The sequence below is a fragment of the Panthera leo genome, chromosome F2 (assembly GCF_018350215.1).
Source record: "Panthera leo isolate Ple1 chromosome F2, P.leo_Ple1_pat1.1, whole genome shotgun sequence".
In the NCBI taxonomy this organism is placed as follows: domain Eukaryota; kingdom Metazoa; phylum Chordata; class Mammalia; order Carnivora; family Felidae; genus Panthera; species Panthera leo.
This window is the reverse complement of record NC_056695.1, coordinates 60,295,713-60,317,782: the sequence shown is the minus strand read 5'-3', so window position 1 is coordinate 60,317,782 and position 22,070 is coordinate 60,295,713. Positions and strand designations below refer to the sequence as shown.

The 22,070-nt window shown below is 38.7% G+C and overlaps 1 long non-coding RNA gene across 1 annotated transcript in view; it reads left to right on the top strand.

Annotated features, from left to right (window-relative positions):
* The window catches only part of LOC122210868, a 158,774-nt gene that overhangs the window by 89,909 nt on the left and 46,795 nt on the right, over positions 1-22,070 (top strand). The window lies entirely within an intron of this gene.

Here is a 22,070-nt window from a genome sequence, read left to right as displayed (position 1 = left end):
ATAGGTGTTTCCCTGTGACTTTCTCCTCAAAGCATCTCATGGTTTCACTTCTGATATTTCATTTATGCCTATTTCCCATTGCTTCCTCCATTACTTTTTTACCACCATCTTTCCCACTATCATGTTACCATATTACTGTAAATCTGTTTCAAGGGTGTCATTTTGTAGAATGTGCCTTAGGGAGAAAGTACTTTCCCTAGCCCAACCTTAGTCTCCCTACAGTTTTGTGTTTCCCCTGGAATTATGAAAAGCGCACTTAGAATGTATAGGCCACATATCTCCCACTTCTTGTCAGAGTAACCCATGTTATCCCCCCAACCCCTTCCTGTTCTTAAATGACTTCTGGGCCGGCCCATTGGAAACTAGTAGAGAAAAAAAAATCATGGGTACCGCGAGCCTTTGCTGATTGATTATTTCATACTTGTGAAACAATTTTCTGTACCAATTATGTTTTTGCAGATGACAGAAGCCATTTAGTCTAATGACCATAATAATTAATTTTCATTATGAAGCAGATTGGTTAATGATGCTAAAGCCTAGATTTCATTATGGAATTAAAACACAAAACTTGCTCACACTCCCAGAACGTAACTTTCAAGTTTGTTAAATCAGGGAGTAAATGCAATCATTGCTTTTCTTATAGGGTCAACTGAGGCAAAGTTAGGATGAAAGTGTAAACGGCTATAGCAGAGATTTTTTTTGCTTCGCTTTTTGCATTGTGAAATCAGTTGTGCATCTCAAAAAGGAGTCCTTGACCAGCAGCAGCTGCATCACTGGGCAACTTGTTAGAAATGTAAATTCATAGACGTGGCCCTAGCTCTAGACTGCAGAACCTGGAGACTCTGGGGGTGGGGCCCAACCATCTGCATTTTCATAAGCCTTTCAGATGGTTTTGAAGCAGGCTAAAGTTTGAGAAACACTGGTTTGGAGAACATAGGAATAAACAGTCTTCCTTGTCATTTTTAGTGTTCCTTCCTTAAAGTGTTGGGGACTATAGGTCTCTCCAGTATAAGAAACTCAACAACAACAACAAAAAATCCAAGAGCAATATTTGATATACTAGTGTTTATTGCCTACCATTTGGAATGTTAGACAAACATTCCAAAAGCTGGGATTCAGACAGAGATCTGTAATTTGAGGTCAAGGCACTCTTCTAACCACTATAACATCTAGTGGGTGGAATTCACTAGATCCAAGATCCCAGTGAAATTGTAGGCAATTTTAAATGTATTTATTCACTTTTTAAACAATTATTAGCAGAGCAGCACTTTGTTTGGATCAAGATCTGTTCTAGGTGCTAGGGGTTTTAGTAATAATAAAAAAGACAGAATCTTTGCTACTATTCTGGAGTGGAGAGGCAAGCTGCAAATGAATAAACAAACCTATAATGCCATGTGGCATGACATGCCATGAAGATAAATGAGAGGTGATAAGGGGAGAGAGAATGACGGCATGAGGGACTGCTATTTGAGATAGTTGAGCAGAGAAGTTCTCCAAGATGAGTGGACATTTCAGCAGTGTAGGAGAAAGGCAAGCAGATATCTGGGGAGAACATTTTAGGCAAAGTAAACAGAAAATGGTATGCAACTGGTATGTTTATAATCCACCTTTCAAGGAAAGTACAAAATTTGGCTGAGGTCATGAAGCCTAAATATACTTGGTTGATTCCCTTATGCTGTATTCTCTCCCACTATATCTTTTCAGTGGATAGTTACCTGAAAAAAACCTGTGTGACTATATGCTTGATGGTAAGACCTGTGGTTGATGTTTGATGGTTTGATGGTGTATTATGCCCCAGGCTGGGACTTTTGTTTGAACTGACCAGCTGCAGTGGTTCTTTTGGTCATATGGCTGACTCCATCACTTCCAATGAAGTTCATGGTTATATAACTCTTGGTGCTGTTTAGAGAGGGATGGGGGAAGAGACAGAGCTTCTCTGTTGTAGCTGTCATTCTTGGTGACATAATTTTTGAACTGACATTGATTGACCATTTGCTATGTTTTAAGCACTGAGCTAAGTGAATTACCCAGATTGCATTCTTTTAAAACTCATTTTTGTTTTTGGTGTTGATTGGGACATACTAGTATGTGAGTTCCACAAGGGCAGCATTTTATCTTTCTTTTCACTGAATTTTCCTGGAGCACTGCTTGTTCATAGTAGGTACATAATAAATATTTGTTCAATGTAAGGATGAAGGAATTTCTGTAAGTCACAAGGCAACACGGAGACTTGAATCCAATCTATGTAGTTCCAAAGCTTTAACTAATGTGTTACACTGTGAGTTAGCCTGGAATGGAATGATGAGGAAAAGATGAATTATGAAGGTTGAACATAAGCAAAGCAGCAGTGTGGAAGAAGCCACTCATCTGGGGCACCTGGGTGGCTCATTCAGTTGAGTGAATGGCTCAGGTCATGATCTCATGGTTCGTGAGTTCAAGCCCCACGTTGGGCTTGCCGCTCTCAGCACGGGGCCCACTTTAGATCCTCTGTCTCCCTTGCTCTGCCCCTCCCCTGCTTGCACTCTCTCAAAAATTAAAAATTAAAAATTAAAAACAACATAAAAAAAGAAGCAACTCATCTGAAGCTATTAATTAAGCAAAAATAGTGGGTCTCCACTCCGTGACTGAACTTGTCTTAGACTTTCTTGAGGCTAACAGAAGGCTGTAACAATGCCAGTTCTCTGCCCTCTAAAAGAGCAGACTGGCAAGACTAACTATCATGGAATAATTAGTCAGCAATACGATAAATTAAGTGGGATGGCATCTCATTCATACTGCCCACTCTAGAGCTTGTCATCCTTGGAATCACAAACATGAAACTTGTAAATTACAGCATTATGTTAGAAACTGAAATTATATCAATATGAGAATGACCCTCATGCTAGTTTTAATTAGTTTCAGTTAATCCAAATTACCAACATTTCTAATTTGCTGAGGCATAGTGTTCAAATGCAGTGTAATGCTTTGAATGGGTAGGAGGGTTCTCCTCTCTTCTCCTTTCCTCTCTCCACCCTCCCTGCTCTTCCTTTCTCTCTTCCTCCTTCTCTTTCTGTTTGCTTTCTTTCCTTTTCATCTCCTTCCCTCCCCTTCCTCCTCCTTTCCTTCTCTCCCCCTCTTCCTCATCCTTCTTTCTTAGATTTATTTTTCCATTTCCAAGTTTGTGATTGTAACCTTGTAACTTTTATGTGGATTATGAAGACGTAATGATACCCACTTTACACATGAGAAAACTAAGTCATTGCAGACATGATGTAATTTGTGAATTTTGGGGTGAAAATGGAAAAGAAAAAACATTTCATAACTTCAACTACCTTGTGCTTTTTGATATGTCCACAGATCCCAAAGCAAAATTTCAGGTTCAAGCATGGGCACTGGTTTACAGTGTATAATGAATAATGATACATTTATTAAAGGTAAATGAATATGAAGGGTAGCTTGAAAGCCCTTTCTGACTTGTTATTTTAACTTGAGTAGTTCACATCACTTTTCATCTATATTATAGGAATAATAATGGATCCTCCTATATCAGGGATGTAAAATCCTTTTATAAAGAGAGAATTATATTTTAAAGACTTGTTTTCTGTGGGATTAGATGGCCTTGGATTTGACCAAACATCGAGAAGTCCTGTCTTTGGGTATCATTTCTTGCCTACACTTGAGTAAGAGTTATTAGGTTGGTTCTGTTTTTTTGCCAGTAGGTGGTACTAGCAATTTGTATAGTGTTCGTGAACCTGTCTTCATAGGGGAAAAAAAGGCACGCTTGGGTTTTTTGAGGAGATAAATAAACTCTTCAGACTCTGTGGTCAATGAGGAGCCTTCGGCTGGAAGCATTTCCTTAGGCTCTATGGTCTACCTACCAGGGATACAGTCTCTAAATGGTTAAAATGTAATTATTTGAAGAGTTTTAGTTTTACAAAAGAAGAAATAAAAAATAAACAGTAGGGAGCTGACATATTTTTCCCCCCCAAGTAATTGGATTAGCAATGACTTCTGATCATATGATAGCCAGTGTTAACTCATTTTCTGGGGAACATGCTATTAAGATCAGATGGTAACTTTTTGCAAAAGATGTTCTAATAATGAAGCTGTGTTTGAAAGACATTCAGCAGAACAGGTTTATTGCTTCTCATATCATAATGATTGTCATTGTCCTGATTCTAATAAGGCTGAAGTATTTTAGAAGCAGGTAGTTCTTGTTGGAGATAATGTCCCTGTATAGTTTTTTTGGGGAAAAAAGCCCAGTTAAACAGCTGAGATACCCAAAATGGACCATTTAAGGTTCAGAGTACTTTCCAAATGTGTTTTAATATGAAGCATATGAGAGAACCTTGTTAATTTATAGGAAGGTGGTTGCAACACTAAGTCCAATTAAAATGAATGGTAACATTAATGTGAAGGGGAGCTAGTGTCATCACCATCTCTTATTTTCCTCAACTGCCACCCTCCACAAAACAGTAAGAAATGAAACATGACCACAGACAATCCTACTGTCACTTAGTTTGTAGACAGGATGGGACAAAGTGGTGGAATTCTGAGCTGAGGACCTCACTGTAGTTCTCAACTCTTGCAGCCTGGGGGACCGAGTTGGATGGGAGCCTTTGGCCATGAAGACTGTCCTCAAGTCTATTTCAATGACTGTATATAAAACCCCAAGTGAGATAGGAATGCATAGAACTGCTGGAGTTTTCATTAGTTACTCTTTAAACCCAGCTGTATTTTGCCTTTTTCTTCTTCATGCATTAATAGAGTTAAGGATTATTTGCTTAGTGCTTGTAAAATTTTCAGTTTTGGTCCAGACTAGGATAATACTCCTCTTTTGGGTTTTCTCCTGCTGGTGGGTGGGCAGGCAAGGGGCATCCTTATTTGCCTATCTGGCAGCACTATTGTGAGTTATATTTATTGACTGGAAACTTGGCAAGACTAATATTTTTTCTCAGTAACAAGACACTACCCTCAATTTTTACTTACAAGATTCCACGGCAACCAGGTGGAACATACATCATTAGCTTACTGAATAATGAATATATTTTAAACCATGACTTAAAGCTGTTCATTTATAGTGTATTAAACCAAAGAAAAGTTTTAATGCAAGCCCAGTTTTATGCAGTAGAATTAACTAAACCAAAATGAGTCTTCTTTTTTTTTTCTTCTTTGGTCAACTTTATTGAAACTCATTCAACTTTCCAAGAACTAAAAATTAGCTTCCTGTCTTGACTGTTTGGAATTACTTACTGTCATCTGTTTCAGACGTTAAAGGATGTGATTTAATATCAGCAATAAGGCCTCTTTTCCTCATTTGGCAGGTGTTAATTATTTAAACACTACTCATTTTAATTTGTTTCCAACACTCTTTTGAGTGATTTGCTTTACAGGTTTCATTATGTGCATTTCTTGAAAAAAAAAATCAGAAGGAAGACAAGTTGAAGCCCTGGAACCGCATTGGCATAATCTATCTATTGATAGGTGGGGCAAGGCAAGGTTGTATTTCATGTATTATGATCTTCATGATCTCTGCTGATGGAATATAATATACAATACATCATTTTTATCTTCTTTGTAATAAAAAGTTGCTCTAGACACAAAGCCTCGGGTCCCTGCATGCTAATGAACTTGACTGACTGACTGGAGAAAGCCTTTGCGTTTCCTGATCTGTCAATTAGGAATGAGCCAGGCAACTAGAATAATTGAAAATAGAGGACAGACATTTTCCCCAATGAAACCACTCCTTTCTTGAATTTGGGGTATCATCCTTTTTGTCAATTCTTGCTGCTTTGTTCCCTCCAGCTAAACTGGCTTCTGCTCCATGATGAGTCTTGTTTATAAAAAGCTGTGGGCTTGCGTTTCCCCCAGGTTAGGTGCTTGTCAGAGCCTCCTCTGCTCAGATGGTATGGCCCTGTGTGTGCTCATATGGAAAATCAGCTTTGCACTGGACAGAAATGCTGGTGTCACTTAAGTCAGGCACTAGCCTGAGTGCTTGATAGAAAACTTTTTCAGAAGACTAACATCTAAATTTGAAAAGCAGAGGGATACGGACAAAAGAGAAAGCTTTCACAATCCCTCTGGGAGAGGAGAAACTGACAACTCCGGTTTTTTTTCAGTAGTACACAGCAAAGTAATTTCATCTCAGTGTGAAATGGAAAAGGTGGGTGTTTGTTTAGATTGAGGCCATTTGGTAATGATTTTAACACTCATTGGAATCTCTTAGCCAAAGTATTCCAGGGACAAAGTCTGTAATGAACACTTACCCTCCCAATTAAAGTTTCAGTCCCAATGAAAATGTTACCTGATATTCTCCTTCTCCTATTTTAAGTTTTTCAGTCTTTGCTCTGTTTTTGCCTTCATGATTGGTGGCCTCCTCGCTCATCCTTTTTCCAGTGAAATTATTCTTCCTTTGGCAGCCAGCAACGAAGCCAAACAGGCTGATCTTCCAGCTTGAGAATCAGGTTCATCAAACTCACTGGCCTTTTAGATCTGAGGGCTGGATGAATGGACTGAACTTCTGGGTGAAACAGTTTTATTTCCTCCACTGAGTGGAAGAGGGAGTCATTAAGTCTTTATACATAAAATGTTAATAAACGAAAGCCTTAACTATTTCAAACATGACTCAGTTATCTAAGTTAGCTGTTATTCAGTTTGCTGTTTTCCAAATCTCCGAGGCCACTTTCGGTTTGGGGCTAGAGGGATGCCTGTGGTTGAAGTGGTGGCAAAAGTATGTAATGTGAAATGCACTTTGTAATGAAGAGCACAATAGCCTTGCTTGTCATTCTTCTCCATGTGTCGACAGAGCCTGTGAAGATAACATGTGTGGCTTCGTTGGAAATCATCACAAGAATGGGCGGAGGGCTCATGTAGATGAAAAATAGATGAGAACTGAGACCTTTGAAAACATTTCAGCGTTTCTTCTTCTGTTCATTCATTTGTTCAACAAATGTTAACTGAATGTATATTCTGTATTACAGGGGAAATTCAATGTTTCAACAATCCAGTGGATCGGACAAAACTGTGAACAGAGAATATTAATCAATGTGTCACATGAACCAAATAGCAGTGTTCTAGATGAGCTGAGAGCAGAGAGACGCCTACATCCTGGGGAGTTTAGGAAGGCTTCCCAGAGGAGGTAGTATTTGAGTTGGGTGTTGAAATAGTGAGTAGGTGTTCATCACGTAGAAAGGGGGATGGGTTGGGGAAGCAGGTGGTAGAGGGTATTCCAGGCAGAGAGGAGTAAGGGAGTATGGGATAGCACTGGTGCACCTGTCAGAGAACACTCAGGGTTTGGAGACATGGCAGGATGGGCTCACACTGTGCAGGGCCACGCTAGGAAGTTTAATCTCTTTGCCAAAAGCAAGTGATCCTCTAAAAGGCTTTAAGCTGGGAAGAGTCAGCGTCACAGTTGCGTTTTAGATGATCACTCTGATGACTGAAAGGCAGACATTTTCAGCAAGGGAAGGAGAATGAAATTGGAAGACGACTGAGGAGAATTGAAAGAAACACAGGTGAGGGGTAGGTTCTGAGCTAAGCAAAGGCACTCACAGAGGGTATTATGTAGAAAACTGGGAAGAGTCTAAACCTCATCCTACTTGTGAGCTAACAAGTTAGTCTGCCACAGTTGAACATACAAATACTGGCAGAAGACATAAACCTTGAAGTTAGAGACAGATGCTTTGTTACCTACAGCAAAAACAGCAGCTAGACCAGCAAGCAGTGTCAGTCCCTGTGCCCCAGTCCTCACAGGGTGACTCCATAAGGGTAGGGTGTTACCTATGTGTGTAAATGGGGTGTACCCCAGGAGAAGACCCCAAATTTTAGTACACTCTGATCTTTTATAGGATCACTAGCATAGCTTCCCATCTTTCCTCCAGAGAGAGAGATTATTTATTACCTGGCATGTAAGCCAGTCTCTTCTATGTGAAAGGGGCAAGCCATCTCTAGGTTTATAACCCTGGGATGTAAATAAATGTCTCTGAAAAGATGCATCTCTAAATCTCTCCAGAGGGATATACTGTCTCGAGCTTTCTAAGCTGTCTGCTATTTAAACATGTTCTTTGCTCAGAAGGCACATTGTGTGAACATGGGAAATTTATGGAGGTTCATTACCAGTGCAGAGATGGAGAGGAAGGGCTAAATAAATAAAATTTGTGAAGGAGAATTGTCAAAGAACTATACAAAACAAAACCCTGGAAGCTGATTAGATGGGGCGGAGGTTGGGGAAGGAGGCTGAAGGAGGCCTCAGGTGTGACCAAGGTTTCTGATTTGGTAGATTTGATGGTAGGTGGGTAGTAAGAGAAGGGGAACCTTTTTTTTTTTTTTTTTGGTGATGGAATGGGGGTGCAGATGCAAGGCACGAGTTAACAGGTTAGAGGTTGGTTTGCATAAATCGACTATACCTGAAGATATTTGGGGTTCTTCGAGAAGTGGCTACTTTTTTGTGTGTCATTAGTGGTTGCACAAATAATAGGGAAGAAAAATACAAACAGTAAGCAAAGAAAGCCAGAATTCCACATCTCATGTGGACTTAGATTTGTTAGTTTGTTTTGTTTTTGGAGAGTGGCAGTGGCATCCTATTAGACAAAAAAGAAGTAAGAGCTATGTATTACTTAACCCTCATTTTGGGAAATGAGCTTCAAGGGGAACTTGAACTTGCCTAGAGTAGAGCTCCGAAAATACTTTCCATCTTCCAAATTGCCACTGAGCAATTACTCCTACAAAGCAGACCCGTGACAGGCCTTGGACATGTGAGAAGTAAAATGGCATAGAGGGGGAAGTGCCCAGCTCTTTAAGATCTTCTAATGAGCTGCTGTAATGGCAGAGACTAGGAATCCTGGAATGCATTTTTCATTTTTATGGGAATAGCAAGGTGTGGTGGAAAGGACATTGGACCGGGAGTTGGAAGGTCAGGGTAGCTGCATCATTGACTAGTCATAGAAGCTTGAGGGATTGCTAGGCTACCTGAGCCCTCCATTCATCTTTTAAGTGGGGAGAAGACTGCTGTTCATCAGTGCTTTGATCATCAAGTGAAGAATATTTCATAAACTGTGATGATCTTGCAGGGATAAATTGTTGCATGCCTTTGCCTTTGAATCTGAATTCTACAAACATTCAGTGAAGGTGCTTAATACGTATTAGGATTTGAAGCAAAAGATGTTATTGCTGGTTTTTTTCTCCTCTTCTTTCTCCGTCTGTGAGACCACTGTCTTTTCCTTTTCCATAGCTTGTGGGATGGGTAACCATCTGTAGCTTTTTATGTGTGTATGTGCCTTCTTTGATTATGTACAGAGCATTCTACAAAGTTTGTACCTAAATCAATATAAGGCAAATAGAAACTTGCATTGTAAATAGATAAGAAAGTATCTTGTCATCCCTTCACTGGGCTTAAAACACGAGAGCTTTTTGGGGAAAAAAATTAGTGTTTTTTTTTTTCTTCTGATTGAGGTTTATTTTTAGTGGAAGCTTTCTTTTTCCTTGGCATCTATGGTATTTAAAATACAATTTTATTACCCATGGTATCAAATAACTGTATATTATCCAACGTGCAGAAGGTACTGTGTCTGGATTGTTATGAAAATGTCAATTATGATTGCATCACTTTAGGGCTGGACATTTAATCTGAGAAAATAAACTAAGCATGTACGCATGTTCTGCATTTCAGGGCTTGGGTTCTAACTTCTTTTCTGGTGTATAACTACTGGCTGCTGAATACACGAGACTCTACTTGATTCTAGTGTAATATATGAAACCCTTGTTACAACTTGTCTTCAAAAGTTCACATGCTTTTCCTCTTTAGTCAGTTTAAAACATTACAAGCTACACTTTATCTTTAATTATTGCTCTTTTATATACTAATTGCGTAGGCCAAGCTGGGTGAGTTTAGAATTTTGGTACTGCTTGGCCTTCTGAATCCATGCATTTTATTTCAGGCTTAAGCACCTAATTAAGGTGGGACACTGAAGAGAGTCCAGTTTGGCTTCCCAGGTACAAGAAACGAGATGTAAGATTGCTCCATTCTGATGTCTGGCGAGTCCAAGAAGAGTGAGGGAAAGGTTGAGGAGAGGAGAAAGATTACTTTTCAGAGAAGTATGGAGACACATAATATTAGCGTTACAAGGGATCTAAGTGACCCTTTAATCCAGAGGGACAAAGAAGTGAATTAACTGGACTTGTGAAAGCAGTTTGTTTATTGGGACAAAGTTGGGCAAGAATCCTGTTCCAAGTTGAATCTTGAACCATCTCTGCTCCTCAGGTCGTGCTTCTCCTACCTGAAGTTTGAGAAAGAGGTCCGAAGAGAGAAGAGCCAAGGGGCAGGAGAAATGTCGACTTAGGGGAGAGGTGTTAATGGAATTTAGCTCAGATTTCATTTCATGGAAAAGAGATCAGTCAGTGTTATGAGCTACTAAATGTGACTAGATTGCTTAAGAGCTCGCGAAGATTTACAAACTCCTTGGGTTATTTCCTCTGAATTGCAGTAGATTTTTATACAGTCCTTCCAGTTTAAGGCACATTGGGTTGAATAACAAATCGGTTATTTTGAACGGTTTTGTTTCACACCTGTTAAGAGCTAATAAATTGCAGTTCTTTTCTTTGCAAAACATTATCCAAATAATTTAGATGTTGCCCTGCCTTGGACACTACCAACAAATTCTTTGCACTTGGGACTTAAAACAGCAACTTGACTAGTCGCTAGAGTTGGGAGAATAATCACCCCAGTTCAGAACACCTGGAATCCTCATCAGTTCTTGGGAAACACTGCCACCATTGTCCTTTGGGTGATGTGAGCTAATTGTAGCATTACTGTGCAATAGCCCTTTATTTGGGACTAATAAAACCATAACCTCATTGGAAAGTATGGTGCTTACCCATTGGACTCTTGTATACGCTCAGTAATGTCTGCATTAAAAAAAGAAGAGAAATAGAACCCCTCTTCTGCTAATAGAAGAAAACATATCTATTTATACTTAAGGGCACTAGCAAGAATGTTTCCTGAGCAAGATTATGCAGTGTGTGTGTGTGTGTGTGTGTGTGTGTGTGTGTTTGTGGATAGGGGTGAGTAGGCATGTAGTTCTGTCAAGATAAACAAAGCTTGGAGGGCCTGGAACCTGGAAGGGTGGTGGTGCCGATGTGCATGGGGTAGTGTGTTTGGTTGTAGTGAGGACAGCTTGTCTCCTCATTTCAACATACTAGGCAGGAGACAGCACAGCTGAGTTTCCCCAAATGGCTAGTGCTATAGCCTATCTTTTTCAATGTCACTGGATTGATCGATCATTAAGATGTCTCATGTTTTTAAAAAGAGACAGCTTACTGACAAGCAGAATGGGCATTTAAAAAAATCTTAACAGGGAAAGAAGCCAGACAGACTGAAAGAAAACTATTTAAAGTATTGTTTTGGAAAACATTACTACCTTTGGCTAATCTTTTAATTCTGATAAGTAGCCAACGATTACGTTGGTGGGCAAGTCTCATTTCCTTGATAAAGCCTCCCCTGACCCCATGATGGGATCTCTTTTGCCTCTGCTGTCCAGTGGCATCTATTGTCTGTATCACTCATTTGCCAGTGAATCTCGTCTTTTGCTCATCATTTAAACCTTTTGCTTCAGTTTGACTTTGCTGGTTAGAAACTCAAGATTAGTTGGAGATAAGACCATTCTCTTATGTGTCTTGTTTTTTCTTAGTGTTGCATGGCCAAACATAGGGTGGGCGCTAAAAAATGTATCTGTTGACTTGATTTACTCTAGAGTAACTTCAGTAGAGTAAGAAGCAATTTTACTCTTTTCTGAAGCAGTAAACAGCCATTATTTTGTTATTGTAAGGTTGCCTAAGGCCAGGTTTTCAGACTAAAAGTGAGTGTGAGCCATCTATCAAGGAAATAGAATTATTTAGCACAATAAACATTTTGGTGTACATTTGTCCTAGAGGAAATTTTTGTCTCTCTATATGGCCCAAATTCTTAAAATAAGGACATATTCCTTATTCTTTGTGTTTATGTTCCTGGTTATCAGGGAAATCCAAGTCTAATCTAAAAAGGGGGGTAAATGTACTCTAAATGTAGACTAATGGTGAGTAAAATGCCAGGATGATTTTGAGAGTGTTTCTTAGAAAAATATCAGTAAACATTCCAACTTGAGTCCAGGGTTGCAAGGCTTAGATCTGGGGGTGAAGTCTCACACTCAGCTCTGTAAATGATTAAGATTACAGGTTGCTACAAGCATCAACATCCTGTGTGCAGAAATGTTTCTGCTCACAAGGTTTACTACAGTGTGGAAAGTGCCATCCAGTGCCTCTCATGACCCTGGGAAGTTTCAGGAATTCTTAATCAGTTGATTTCATGTTTTCAGGCTAATTCCATTTCCTATTCTGAAGACTGAAAGAAAAACATCAGTGCTTAAAAAAGCAGTTTAGGATTCTTGCTTTTATCTTGAAGAATGTGATTATTAATGGCTATTTTAGAAGTGCTTTTAAATTTGGAGGCATTTTTCCCCCTCCTTATTCATGAATCCTGAAGCTGCAACCCGTAAGCCGTCTCCCCTTTCTTCTACTCTTCCTTCTTGCTATTTCAGACCCTCAGGCAAGCTTTTCATCCTCCTCCTGTATGCCACAAAATAGAGGAGCTAGTTGGAGGCCTGCAGCTTTTTGTGTGTGTCAAAGGAAGGGATCCAGACCTCTTTAATGTAACAGCACCCATTGGTCAATCCATCTCACTCCTTTCCATAACCATCAGCCCTCCCCCCAAAGTCCCTTGGCACCCTTTGCCTTGAAGCCAAGGCCCAAGGAGATCAGACAGCCTCTCTTGCCTTGCCAAGCATCACTCAGCCTCAGCTGAAGTAATGTTTACATATATGATCATTCCATGCCATTTAAAATATGTAATGGATACTGTGAAAACAATAGGCATATTCAAGCTTCAGTGCTGTGCACAAATGAGAGAAATATTCCAATACTCATATCAGAGCCTAATAGGTATAATTTTGCTCATGATAGAGTAATGTGCAGCAGCTTTCCCCAGACTGCTGGGTAAAACAAAGAAGTGGTTGTCAACCTTTTCAGAATCAGATGTTAATGATATTTCGTGTCTTTGTTGAGTCTGTGGAAAGCAGCTACTGCACCTAGAAGGGAAATGACTTCCATACCAACCGCCCTCAGCCAAAGTCATTCGGACTGGGAAAGCTGGACCGAGGCCATATTTACATTTCGGAGAGAGGTGTGAAAGAAGATTTCAAGACAGAATGGACTGAGCTGCCTCCCACTTGCCTTACCCTATGTTCGGTCTTATCTATGCTATGAGGGGTCTTATTATTTCCAACATATAGAAGGGGAAAATGTAGTGTAAACAAAGGGCCGACGTGTTTTGGCAAAGGAGGGAAGTGTTTTCTGCATTTCGTGTATTTTTGGAAACCTCTGAAATCCCAAAGTCATACATCTTCCAAGGTTAAGAGGGGGGTTTATTCAAGCATCGCCTATGCTCAGCAGCGTGGGGGGCAGGGACTTTGCTGCATCTTTTGTAGCAAGCAGCTAACTCTTCGGTTTTCTTCTCAAGCTGGTTAAGAGCTGCAGCCATCAAATAGCTTGCTTTCCGCATCTTCCTCAACCCTCCTTTTACACATTACATTGTGTCTTCACTTCAACAAAATTCTGTTTCCATTTGTTTTAAGAAAAGGTCTGAATTCTAATTCAAGTCCTCCCAAAGAGTAGGGCCCCTTAGCACTATGTTGATGAAGCTGCTGGGAATTAGGCCACTGTTTTGACCAGATACATATAATTCTGATCCTAAATCTTTTTGACCAAATACATATAATTTAAACGTAAATCTTTAGACACTGTACAACTAACACTCTTCTCACAGGTACAGAGATGAGGGTTGGATCCACACCATTCTTAGGGAAACACAAACTCAACTAGGATTGTAAAAAGCAGAAGCTATACCACAGTCACACTTAATATTATACTTTGATTGAAATCCCATTTTCAGAATGATTGTAGTATGTCTTTAAATAAAGACCTTCCCAGAGTTGTACAAATGAAAATCAGGGGATATTTCTCTTGTCATGTGTGCTCACTTACGAAGTCTATGTCAACTCATCTCTGTAACTGTGAAAATTTTATTTTATAATTAAATTAGAGGCAACATGTCTGCCAATATGGAACCTCTTGTGTTTATACATGTACTCATGTAAGAGTCCCACAGAAGTCCTGAAATACTTTATAGACGTAATTGTGATTGTATGATGTGTTGATTAAGACATTTTCCAGATTTGATCAATTACAGGGACTTTGGCACAACTAATTCAATCATTTCAGTTATTTTGAAGTCTGTTTCTGATTGCCATAGCTTAGTGTCTTGCTGTTCAAAGTATTGTTTGTGGACCAGATTGGCAGCATTTGAAACTTGCACAAATGTGGAATCTTGGGCTCCAAATAAGACTTACTGGATCAAGTGCCGGTGCTTCTGGTCTGCCAGTGATACTTGAATAGTAAGGACCTGGTAGATTCTAAGTTAGGTGTTCAGGTCATTTTGAAGTTTACAGAGCTTTGGAAGTATGCATGCCTTTTTTTTGTCATCAGGAGGGAATTATTTTATATATGATTGAATAATGTAGTAACATCCTATAAGTTATGTGGTTTCCCAAAGAACCTGCTTTAGGGGCATCTGGGGGACACAGTCGGTTAAGTGTCCAACTGGCTCAGGTCTTGATTTCGTGGTTCACGGGTTCAAGCCTAGCATTGGGCTCTGTGCTGACAGCTCAGAGCATGGAGCCTGCTTCGGATTCTATGTCTCCCTCTTTCTTTGCCCCTCCCCCGCTCATGCTCTGTCTCCCTCTGTCTCTCGAAAATAAATAAAAATGTTAAAAAATCCAAAGAACCTTTTTTTATTTTTTAATGTTTATTTATTTTGAGAGAGAGAGAGAGAGAGCGAGCACATGTGCAGGCATGCACAAGTGGGGTTGAGGCAGGGAGAGAGGGAGAGAGGGAGAGAGAATCCCAAGCAGGCTCGTGCCGTCAGCGTGGAGCCCTACACAGGGCTCCATCCCATGAGCAGTGAGATTATGACCTGAGCAGATACCAAGAGTCACATGCTTACTGACTGAACCACCCAGGTGCCCCAGAGCATGCTTTATTTTTTAGAAGTATGCTTTTGGCAGAATCTGACTAATTAATTTATTAATTTATGAATTCCTAAGGGTGACTTTTGAATAGAATATGCAAATAGTTGTATATTTACAATCAAGTATCTCAATCATGTAGATGAAATACTTAAGTATCATTGGAAATCTAAAATAATTTAAAACAATAATAATAGAAATAGGTAATATTCATACAACAGTATGTGCTAGGCTCTCTTCTAAGCACTTTACATATATGAACTCATTGTACCTTCTTGACAATCCTATGAGATGTCTTATGATAATGGCCACTTTACAGATGAGGAAACTGAGACATAGAGAAATAGTGACTTGCCCAAGTTCACATAGCTAAAAAGTGGAGAAGTTGGGATTGGTTTGATTGCCTTTTACAAATACTAGATGGTGATTAAGCAAAGAATTCCAGGTTGGATGTTTTTTGTTTTAGAGCCCAGTACATTCTCTTGTTTTACATATGAAGGAAATGAGGGGCAAAAAAGCCATGGGGCTTTCATAACATTACAGATAAATATATGGCAATTGGCATATCTTAGCCCCCTTGTAGCTTACACATTAGGACTTCATAATCTCCCTGGCAGATAGGCAGATATTCTGGTGTCAAACCAATGATGACATTTTGCTTTACTACTTCAAGGAAAGAGGCTGACATAAGTACAGATGATAGTGCCCGTAAATTGGTCGCTTCTTATGTGGCAGAATTGTGCTTTCTCCTTTTCATGCCTCTACTAAACCCTGTCCAGATGTGTACTGTTGCACCAATTACTCTGATTTGCATTTTTTGTTGACATGACTGCTCCACACTGAGGCTTGAGAGCTACGGCCATGTTTTATTCTTTACGAACCTAATATTACCATGGACTATGATGCACAGTAAGCTCTTAGTAAACCATTGTCATGTGGACCAATGACTACTCCTTACCACTACAGATATGCTATGGAAATGGGTGTGAGGCTTGGCTGGCTCATATAGGAAAGGAAGGAACTAAGACCAAGTTGAACATGGAGAGGCAGGGAGTATAGTTCCATGGGCCATTGGTGGCTTTGGTAGTGCTTTGTGCATGTGACAACGCAGTTCAGTGTTTTGGCCTGATTATTTATTTCCTGTATCTCTTCATGTGCATATTTTCTGGTTTTCCATGTAAATTCTCAAAGGCAGCAACTCCTTTTCTTTACTTCTTTTGTACAGTACCTGGTTTTATACCACACACAGAGAAGAACTGGTGAATGCTTGCGGGGATAATAATGAAATTGTTAATCTGCACCATGGAGAATTTATATTATCCTTTCCTGGGAAAATATTCTCCTTGAAGAATTTCATTTGTTTAGCTAGGTAGATGAATCTGCTGGTCAGAGTCTTGGAGAATAGTTAAAACATGGATGTTTTAATTTTTACTAGCCTATGGTTTTAAAATACAGTCACACTGGGGCTCCTGGGTGGCTCCATTGGTTAAATGGCCAACTCTTGATTTCAGCTGAGGTCATGATCTCATAGTCATTGGGATCAGCCCTTTGTTGGGCTTTGTGCCGAGCATGGAGCCTGCTTGGGTTTCTCTCATTCTCCCCCTGCCCCTCCCCTGGACTCACTCTCTCTCTCTCAAATAAATAAACATTAAAAAAATACTTACTTTTAATGATCAAAGGAGCCCTTACTAGTCCAGAGAGTCCATAATCAGAGCATTTCTCAGTTATTTAGGGGAGTCCCCAAAGAATTGGCCCATATATCCCCAGAAAACCAGAAAACCAGTCAACTGTAGTTATCACTTGGCTCCTTCCCCCCCCACCCCCATTCTGACTAGTATTTATCCACAACTTCTGTCTTCTAAGCCCTTGCATGAAATGTCATGGAATTGCTACTGTAAAATGTATAAGGAAACGTCAAGAAAAGTCATTTGAAGAAGAATGAGTCTTGTCCAATCAGATTTATTTTTAAATATTAAGCTATTTTTAGATGATCCACATGTATTTAAAAGAAATAATTCAGTGAGTTCTCATGTAACCTTATCTAGTTTCTCTCAATGGTAACTTCTTGCAAAACTATAGTACATTATCACAACCAAGATATTGATATTTATATTGATACAGTCAAGGTAAAGAACATTTTTATCCCCACAAAGGTCTGTCGTGTTGCTCTTTTATAGCCACATCCACTCACCTCTACCCACCAACTCCCACCCTCTCCTGAACTCCTGGCAACCATTAATCTGTTGTCTGTTTGTATATATATGTTTTCAAATTATAAATTGTATATAGTCTGTAACCTTGTGAGATTGGCCTGTTTCACTCAGTACACTTCTCAGGAGATACGTAGAGGTTGTTGTGTGTATAAATACTTTATTCCTTTTTTATTGCTGTGTAGTATTCCATGATACGGACCTACTACAGTTTAACTATTCACCCATTGAAGAATATCTGGGTGTTTCTAATTTTTGGCTATTACAAATAAAGCTGCTATGAAATTTGTGTACAGGTTTTTATGTGGATGTAAGTTTCATTTCTCTGGGATAAATGCTAAGGAGTATAGTTGCTGGGTCATATTATAGTTACAGGTTTTTGTTTTTGTTTTTTAAAGAAAGTATCTTCTATAGTAGATATTTCACTATACATAGGATTCTTGGATGACAGTTCTTTTAATTCAGCAGTTGAAAATAATTTTGGTGATTTCCTTTTCATTTCCATGGTTTCTGAGGAGAAATATATTATTGTTAGCATCCCCCCCATTATTAGTAAGGTATTTCTCTCTCAACACATTTAAGATTTATTCTTTTTTAGTTTTCATAAATTTGACTATGGTGTGCCTTGATGTGAATTTGTTGGGATTTATCCTGTTAATATTTACTAATTTCTTGAATCTGTAGATTTATGTCTTTTGCCAAATTTGGGGAAGTTTTAGTCATTATTTCTTTGAGTACTTTTTTTAGCCCCACACCCTCCTTCTCCTTTTTTTCTGGGACTCTGAGGATGTGAATGTTAAAGCAGTTCCTTGAGACTCTGTTAATTTTTTTCATTCTATTTTCTCGCTCTCTTTTTTTTTTTTTTTTTCGGATTGGGTAATTTCTGTTGTTCTGTGTTCCAATTCAATGATTATTTCCTTTGTCTCTTCCATCCTCCCCTTGAGTTTATCTATTCAGTTTTTTTATTTTGGTTCTTGTATTTTTCAATTCTTAAACTTCTATTTGGTTCCTTTTAAATCAGCTACGTCTTTACTGAGACTTTCTGTTTTTTATTTGTTTCAAGTGTATATTCATACTTGTGCATTGAAGCATTTTTATGATGGATGCTTTACAAAACTTTTTCAGATAATTCTAACATCCCTGTCATTTCAGTGTTGGCATTTATTGATTGTCTTTTTTATTTTTTTTTTATTATTTTTTTAAATTCCAGTTGATACACTCCTGATTGTTGATTTGTAATCTTAGGCTGAAACCCAAGTTTCAGATACTGTGTTATGTGAGACTGAATCTTATTTAAACCTTCGATATTAACTGGCTCATTCTGACACACCCCTCCAGCAGGGGAAGGGAGAGGAGATGCCACCTCTTTCATGATATGCAAGGGTAGAGATCAGGTTCCCCGCTGACATTCATTAACACTTGAGAAGGGAGGGAGAGTCTTCTAGATAATACTAAAAGGAATTGAAAGTTCCAGCTCTTGGATAAATTCCTAGCAGTGCTATTGCTGGGTCATAGGGTAGGTCTATTTTTAATTTTCTGAGGAACCTCCACACTGCTTTCCAGAGCGGCTGCACCAATTTGCATTCCCACCAACAGTGCAAGAGGGTTCCCGTTTCTCCACATCCTCTCCAGCATCTATAGTCTCCTGATTTCTTCATTTTGGCCACTCTGACTGGCGTGAGGTGGTATCTGAGTGTGGTTTTGATTTGTATTTCCCTGATAAGGAGCGACGTTGAACATCTTTTCATGTGCCTGTTGGCCATCCGGATGTCTTCTTTAGAGAAGTGTCTATTCATGTTTTCTGCCCATTTCTTCACTGGGTTATTTGTTTTTTCGGGTGTGGAGTTTGATGAGCTCTTTATAGATTTTGGATACTAGCCCTTTGTCCGATGTGTCATTTGCACTGCTAGGAATTTATCCAAGGGATACAGGAGTACTGATGCATAGGGGCACCTGTACCCCAATGTTTATAGCGGCACTCTCAACAATAGCCAAATTATGGAAAGAGCCTAAATGTCCATCAACTGATGAATGGATAAAGAAATTGTGGTTTATATACACAATGGAATACTACGTGGCAATGAGAAAAAATGAAATATGGCCTTTTGTAGCAACATGGATGGAACTGGAGAGTGTGATGCTAAGTGAAATAAGCCATACAGAGAAAGACAGATACCATATGGTTTCACTCTTATGTGGATCCTGAGAAACATAACAGAAACCCATGGGGGAGGGGAAGGAAAAAAAAAAAAAAAAAAAAAAAAAAGAGGTTAGAGTGGGAGAGAGCCAAAGCATAAGAGACTGTTAAAAACTGAGAACAAACTGAGGGTTGATGGGGGGTGGGAGGGAGGGCAGGGTGGGTGATGGGTATTGAGGAGGGCACCTTTTGGGATGAGCACTGGGTGTTGTATGGTAACCAATTTGACAGTAAATTTCATATATTAAAAAATAAAAAAAAATAATAAAAAAAAAAAAAAAAAAAGAAAGTTCCAGCTCTATGCTAGACCTCCATTAGCTCCTTGTCTGGCAGGGGTAAGAGTGATTTGTTGTTGCTTGCTGCATGGTTTCCACTGATACATCTGGGGGTGCCAGTGGCCTCATTACCACTGGGTGGTAGTGAAAGTTCTGATTCTGCTTACTCCTTCTCTGGCACCATTCCAGTGGAAAAGAGGTGGGGTGCCTTCTTACTCTCAAGTTGGAATGGAAGTCTAAATCTCTGCGAGGGCTTTGCTGGCTTGGGTTGGGGTTGTGGCCATAGTTTTTTTTTTTTTCCCTATGGTGTTTGGCAAAAGTAAAATGATTATAGTCTAAAAGTTTTGTTATTTTCTAGGCTGCCCCTTCCTAGTCCTTTGGCCGGATATAACAGGCTTTGTTGGGACTCCTCTTCTCTTCCCTTCTATCTGAAATTGTTGGTGTTTCTAGATTGTCACTGTCTTAAGTTCCAAATCTGGAATATATGAAGCAAAAAAAAAAAAAAAAGTTCAGGGAGCTGTAATTTGAAAGTCCCTAGCCAGTCTGCTTTCTTTTTTCTTTCACTGTTTTCTTGTATTATTTTCATATATAATGTTCTATGATTGTTATTTGCATTAATGGAAAGATTAGAAAAAAAATTTACCTACTTTATCTTTTTAGAAGCAAATTTTCTCTATCAGAGATTAACAATTATTATAAAGATACAGAAAAGTTAGCAAATTTTTTATTCAACCCAATGATTTTAGGTGAATAGGCTTCTGGCCAGTTAATGTTTGGTGAGTTACCCTAGAACTAATATATCAATGGATAAAAACAACTACTAGGGAAAACTAGGTGGAAGGATTTGTCTTCAGAATGGAGCTGTGCTCTGATATCCTTTGGGCAATTCTTTTCGAGCAGTCATAGGAAACTGAAAGAGCAGTAAGAATACTTAACTATTTTTCATATCAATTTCCTATTATAAAATACTTTTTAAATATCTGATATGTATAAATGATTCATATTAATACACCAGGTATCTCTTTGTGAGGAATAACTATAGTTTATTAGTTTAACAATTTTAAGAGTAACTAATTAAGACCAACTATAGGTTCTTAGATGGGTCCATGGGAACAAGAGGGTTCACATAATCAACTAACACTGATTTACTAAGCAAACTGAATTGCTGAGATTTCCTTTCAAGAGTAACCAAACAATTTGTGGTGTTGACCTTTCACATTCAAGGGCTGCTGCTTAGATTTTTACTGTAACACCAGATAACTCATCCTTCCTCAAATAATGTCATACCCTAGGTTGCAAAGCAGTGACCCATCAACTGCATTCAGTGCACTGATATGGGTATTTCGTAGCATGGAATGTTAAACATTTTTAAGAAAACCCTCAACTCAATAGATTTTAGGTAATAAAAAGGGTTTTTTGTCTTATCCCGAAAAAAAATATTGCGTAATCTAGAGATGGTTGACCCACACTCTGTTGGGCAGTGTAGTTCTGAACTGAGAACTGACTAATTCTAACTACTCTTATTTATGTTATCTCTCAGTTTTTAAATGAATGAATTAGTCTGAATACTTTTCACAGAATATCTTTGAGGGAAGTACATTCCTATAGCTACAGTAATATAAGTGAAGAATATCCTGTGAGATGTCCTGAATTATATCCAAAGGTGTTCTTACTTAAAATAAATATGTTGCCTATGTTTTAAGGCTTATAGTTCAAGAACTAGAACCTGGCATCAACTTATTATACTTACTTGTCTTATCTTTCTTGGTGTATTTTATATTTCAGCTATATAAATTATGTTTCATTAAATAAGAATATAAGCTATGTTCCATTAAATGAGCTTGTAGATTAGACTCACATCCTAAAAAAGTTAATATTTGTTGGGCACTATATGGTAAGCACTGTGCTAAGTGATCGTCAAAACTTACCTCACATTGTCTCCTCAAATACCTAATTTTCACATTGGGCAGAAGGAGACTAATGAAAATTAATTTATTTGTCCAAAATTTATACACAGAAAACCAAGAGGTGGTGTACACTCATATCTGTCTACTTAGAAACCCATAAACTTCTTTGAACACCTTGTTTTTGTATTTCTCTTAATTTACTCCTCCATTTTTCTTTACTTTGTTTATAAATTTTCCTTTATTGGTGCTACATGCCAGTTACCCTTTTCCATGAGATCAGCTTTTTTGAGTGAAGACTGTTTTTCTTATAGAGAAAATTGTATAGTAGAAGTTGAGAATATTTTCTGACAGATTTTACATTTCTTTCTTTTTTTCTACCATTGTCTTCCCCA